Below are 6,340 nucleotides of genomic sequence, written 5' to 3'. Positions count from 1 at the left end.
ATGATAAAAGTGTAATTGTCTTAGCAAAACTTACTTCTCACAACATTTTACAACAGATTTACATGCACTTTACAAAGAAATTATTTATATATATATATATATATATATATATATATATATATATATATAAAAAATGTGATTTTATTGTGCTGTATTGTACCTTTGTTATATTGACCTCTAATGTCTCGTGCCAGGGAGATGAAAATAAAATGATGAAATTTCAGATGAAAATTCGTCTTCTTCTAAATCAGGCATATTTACACTGAAATGTTCATTAATGTGCCCTGTCCCTTTTAAATAAATAGTAAATTTAATGATTGGAAACCTATTTGAATTACAAATATGTAGTCATCCTATCAGTGGGTAATCTGTAGGAGCATAAATCAACTGGCAGATTACCTAAAACTGCTGAGACGCATCTACTTGAGGCTCTATACTGTTCAAACTGAGACAAAAGCTCCTATCACAATTTAACCAGTGTAAACTTCCATAACACTATAAAAAAAAAAATAAGTCTACAAAACCTACAGAAGTGCAACGTAGTACTGAGTAATTTTTTATATATATATATATATATATATATATAGCACTGACCAGCTGATTTGAGTATCTGTCGCCTTACTCTGTAGTTACTAATACAAACATTTGGCAAAGAAGGTATGATATTTATACTACTTTATACTATCAAGGAATGACTGGGTACAGTTGAATGTGCAGGACAATGGGATTCTTGCTGAGACTTGATGAATTCATGTGGCATTGAGTTTTAGCTCTCCCTCACGTCAGCATCCTCATTAAATGTGAAGTTATGAGTTTCCCCCAGACATATTTGTTGTACCATGTAGAAGCTTGTCGGAACTTGAATGAAACTTGCCTGTAGTGTCTTTTTTTAAAGCCATTATGGGTTGTTCCTTAGAGAATAATGCACTCATTCACACAGGGTTATTTTGAAAAGCAATGTACAAGACAAACAGGGAATTTTGTACTAAAAAGACCAACTTTGGAAGATACTCATTTTTAGATTTTTTGCACAGAAAGACTGGACTTCTGTCCTCAATCACACAGCATTTAAAATGGTGTGTTCTTTTCACAGCCATATGAACAGGAGGAATGATAACTATGGCCAAAAACTGTTTCATGCACGTATTGGCATGTGATGATTGTTTTAATACAGACTTGAAAAATATAAACCTACCTTTAAGCCCACAAATTGGGTTAATTCACACAAGAGACAAGGACGTTAAATGCATTTGATATTTGCTCAATTTATTGCATTAAGGCATTTGATTTAAAATATAGAATAGTCTTCAAATATTGGCATCAATTTGTTTGATAATACATTGGTAGGGTATCATACCTAATCTAAAATATGCAGGACTCAGCTAGTGAAACATTCGGAGGCTAATGTGCTAACAGCATCCCCCTCACTGTGCAAAGCATAGCACACAACATAGTAACTTGAGAGCTAATACATGACCCACCACCAACAATCAATGTGTAAAACCAGAGAGAAACGATAAGTCAACCAAGCCATCATAAATGATTGTTCAAAATGTGCACCAACATTGCTGAATTTCAAATCATACCACCACTGATGAACTGAACAATTTCCATTCTCGTGTCTGTGTAGGCATTGTGCAAAATTGGTTGAGGTAATAACAGGACAGGATAACACAGTGAGAGGGAAAGCATACAGTACAGATGCACATATTTTTACTGACACTAGCAAATGTGAAACTGCATCAAAATCTGCCCCCCCCCCCAAAAAAACAGACCCTTATTTGTGTGCAAAACAAGCATAATGTCCAGTGTTTCCCCCAAAAATGGTACAGTAACAGCATGTAAACCTCAAGCACAAATAAAATGAAATTGTAATGGCTTGTTAGAAGAGAAATGTGTGATATAATATACCCATTTAGTAGAAAAATAGATCAAGACAAGTATGCGTGTAGCCTTTGTAGAAAAACACCACTCAGATTTACTGAGATGAATTCGATTATTTGGCCAAATATAAAATGTCTTATATGGAATGTTACAGTAAGGCTATAAGATGATTAAAGGGAATACAAGGCTAAATCCTCCTCTTAAAAGTCTTCCTTTATAGCTTGCTGGCTAATGTTTTACGATATCTGCATGTGGACTGTGGTCACTATAATATTTCCCTCTTGGCTCTCCTCCGTTCACTCAGCTGATGGCTCAGATGCCTCGTGTTGCCCTTCCATGTCCTCATCACTGTCCAGGCCAGTGCGATTCACGGTACGCCGCATATTGAAAGGCAAGTCCCCACGCCTTTAAACAAACAATGGTTAAAAAAAGTAGGAAAGATGAGTCATACAATATTAATGAATACCATACATTAAAGACTATACTTGTATATGTGTATAATCAAAATCCCTAAAGTTTGGGGACTTCACTGAGCAGAGGTCAAGATATTCTGATATTTAAACACCCAGAACAGGTCAGAATCCAAAAACCTTCCTTAAGCATTGCACTGCTCTAACATTGTTGGACTCGAGATGGACAGTTTGTTAAAGTAGTATCAAAATCGATGCAGCAGAATTATTTTTATTCCCCACACACACACACACACACACACACACACACCTTGCTTGCATCACTCCGGTTATTATCTGACTTTGCAGAGCTCCTTCAAGGCCACAGAGGACATTATGCAACAGATTTCACAGACTTGAAACTGATCTGCATGTAGTTCCCCTTTAACTTATTAAATACTCTACTCTCAGTTGTGAAATGTAACCTGTTATGCACTCAGAGACAGGCCCTCTGGATAAATAAGTGTTAGAAGCCTCTACCTGAGCTTGCTCTTCAGAGTGCTAACTTCACGGTTCATAACGTCTGCTGACTCAGTGGCATCATCCAGCTCCCTCTGCAGCTTCCTGCGGTAGGCGTTGGCTCGTGTCACCTCCTCCTCTGCCTCCTCTAACTGACGCTTCAGCTGACGCATTCGGATGTTGGTCTTCTCCACCTGCAAAGAGAGGGTTCAATTAGTGCCAAAAACAATACAAGCAGATCAGCAAGGATTCAAGTCAGGATCAAACTACACAACAAGACTCCTCTCTCCTCCTTTTAATAACCTGGAAATTGAAAGTAAAAAAAGATTAGTGATGAGGCTTACCTGATCTTTGAATTGCTCTGTGTTGCGCCTCTCGTCGTCAACCTGCACCATGACCTCTTTCAGCTTCTTCTCTGTCCGCTTGGCCAGCCTGGAGGCCTGCTGACGCTCCCTGAAATGAGTAGAATATGAAGCAAGGAATCAGTCCACAGTGTTGAGACTGTGAAAGTACAAAAAAGCTGCTGAAGTACGAGAAAAATGTAGAAATCTTTATAAAATATATAATTACTGAATCGGGAACACACAAACATTACTACTGAAACTTATAGGATCTGGGGATTTGTAAAAAAAAAAACAAAAAACAAAAAAAAAAAAACAAAAACAAAAAAACTTATTTGTTGAAAAAAAGAAGAGGACTGGTCATGGTCAAGTTCTTGTTTGCTTTGAAACACCACCCAAATAGTGTTTTTACGGACCGTTATCAAAGTGTCACTCACTTTGACTCTATGTCGAGCTGTTCCTCCAGCTGAGTGATCTTGGCCTCCAGTGTGGTGATGGAGGACTTGTACTTGGACTTGATGGCCCCCTCGAGCTCCTGCAGCTTCAGCTTCAGCTCCTTGTTCTGGCGATCCAGCTGGGAACGAGCCCCCTCCAGCCGCTGGGAGGAGCTGCGCTCTGCAGCCAGCTCTGTGGTCAACTGCTCAGCCTGATGTCAGAAACACAGTGGAGAGACCTTGTTCAAGTAAAGCATATCCTAAAGTAGTGATCTCAGTTGCCCTGGATGTTTCACATTTTCTTCATCTTGGTTGCAGTGTTTTTACTTCACTTCAAACCTTTCACCTGACAATATTTTTTTTTGTCGCTGCTCCAACTAACTACAGTCCTCCTCTGTTTATTCCAAATTAGATGTTATCACTGATGCCAGAAATATAAAACATTACTTTCTTACCTCCTACCTTTCTCCTACTTGCACACAAAATGTAAAATTGTCAGCTGCTAGGATCAACATATGGGAGTGCGTCCTTACCTGCAGCGTGGTTCTCTTCAGGCGATCGTTGACCATCTCTGTGTTGAGATGCTCTTCCTCCATCTCCTCCTCCAGCTGGGTGATACGAGCCTCCAGCCTCCTCTTCTCATCTGCCAGCAGAGTACTAGCAACAACAAGGGTGGAAGAGGAGGGGCAGTTAGTGAATGGAGACACACTTGTAGATACTGCATAAGCTGACCTTGTATTTTTAAAGTACACACTATGCAGTTCCACATGACAAAGTGTACATGTACAGTAGATACTGAAGTCGTGCACATCAAGTTAATTTACTGAAAAAACATCTGAAAAGTGGCTGTTATTGTTTGATTCATACTTCTTGCTATTGTTGCTGTTAATCTCGTCCTGGAGCTCATCTCTCTCGGTCTGAAATTGTTTCTTGAGTCTCTCTGCAGTGGCCAGATCCTGAAGGAAGGACAAGACACAAGTATATTAAGACTTTAAAGCCTGAAGCTGCAGAGGTTGTTGGGACAATAACCTGTAAACCTTGTGGCAATTTCAGCTAAGTTAATTACAGAAATTGGACATGGTCTTAACAAAAAATTTGCTTAAAACCATGGTGCTGAATAGAGACAGTGCTTCAATGCTCTTCTATACACTAATATAAAAGTATGCATTATGTGCTAATAATTATAATAATAGTCAAGTGTCTGTAGCGAAGGGAGTGAACCAGTCACGCTTACCAAAATACAAAACGGGTCTACAGGGTAACATGCAACTTGACCACAATGCCGAAGAGCCTGGCTTGTTGGTATGGCAGTCCGAGCACATACTCAGTAGTAGTGACAGTATTCCGTCAGTGTCTTTTGTTACATTCCTACTTTAAGCAGCAATTATTGTCTCAGTAGGCAATAAAAGCAACCTTGACTCTTAATGTCATTGCACTTTAGTGGAACTATTTTATTAATTAGATAATACTAATAGGAAATGATGTGCGTTGATTGACGTCAATCAAACAACAACAACAACTAGAACCCTCCTGCCAATTTTTAAGCTCGCACAGATGAGAGAAATTACTTTTAGCTCAGATCACATTCCTATGACTGACTATTATGTCCATTGCAGCGGCTGACATTTTTTCAGAAATCTGCCAGATGGGAGTAAATTTCTCTAATCATCATGTGACTGGGACGGGACAGAAAAAAAAAACAACAGGAGTGAGCGGGACAGGAATCATAGCTCTGTTTTTATATCTATCTATCTATCTATCTATCTATCTATCTATCTCTCTCTCTCTCTCTCTCTCTCTCTCTCTCTATCTCGTAGTACTTTCCTTTCTGAGATGCATGAGTCAAATGATGATGAATTTTTTTCCATTTCCCAATATCTACATACTACGTGATTGAGATCACAATAAACAGTAGCATCCAATTAGGACAGTTATTGACATTCAAAATATGACTAGGAGTCATTCTTCTTTCACAGGCGGTCATAAGCAAAAATGATCAGTTAAAGATGAACAGTGGAGAGCTTTGAAAGCAATTTAATGCTCTTCAATGACTGGATATGAAAGTACCTGGCGTGGACCATTTCAATGTGTCACAGAAAAGGTCAGATCTCACAATTGTACAGATGGTTTATTATTTAATAATAATATTATTATAATATATGCAATATACGTAATTTATAATATTGTCCAAGAAATTGTCCAAATCAGGCACTTTTTATTATATCCAGTCAGGTTTCAGAGTTTTCAGTTGTTATTTTCCACATTCATACCTCCTGGAAGTGCAGGGCGTCTGCCTCCATGTCCTTGAGCTTCTTCTCAATCTCCTTGGCCCCGTTGATGGCTTCGTCTCTGGACAAACGCAGCTCGTCCAGCTCTCTTATCAAGTCTTTCGTTTGGGCCTGGAGAGTACACATGCAGACAGCAGTGCTGAAGTTAGACGGACATCATTTTGAGGGATTTTCCAATTAATGTATGTGACCACAGTGACCACTTTTTGCATGCCTATATTACCTGGAGTTTTTTCAGCTGTTTGAGGGCCTCATCGCGGCCCTTGTTGGCAGCATCGATCTGGGATCCGAGCTCTGCCAGGTCCATCTCCAGTTTCTTCTTGGATGAGAGGGCCCCACTACGCTGCCTGCGTTCATCTTCCAGCTCGATCTCCATCTCACGCACCTGAAGGAGAGCAAAAGGACATTTTCAGAAATTCTACGCAAAAATGTAATTTAAAATTTACAACCCTGCAATGGTTTGTGAAAAAAAAAAAAAAAAAAAA

General features: G+C 39.1%; 1 protein-coding gene and 1 pseudogene across 1 annotated transcript in view; both read right to left on the bottom strand.

Annotated features, from left to right (window-relative positions):
* Positions 1–1,245: 1,245 nt before the first annotated feature.
* Positions 1,246–6,231, bottom strand: LOC123969710 (annotated as a pseudogene).
* The window catches only part of LOC123969757 (myosin-9-like), a gene marked incomplete in the record, with an annotated part of 16,648 nt that continues 16,386 nt past the window's right edge, over positions 6,079–6,340 (bottom strand). Inside the window, 1 exon segment of the mRNA XM_046047396.1 lies at positions 6,079–6,240.

This window comes from Micropterus dolomieu, linkage group LG04 (assembly GCF_021292245.1).
Source record: "Micropterus dolomieu isolate WLL.071019.BEF.003 ecotype Adirondacks linkage group LG04, ASM2129224v1, whole genome shotgun sequence".
NCBI classification, from domain to species: Eukaryota; Metazoa; Chordata; class Actinopteri; order Centrarchiformes; family Centrarchidae; genus Micropterus; species Micropterus dolomieu.
The sequence above is the reverse complement of the archived record's forward strand: the minus strand, read 5'-3'. Positions and strand labels throughout refer to the sequence as shown.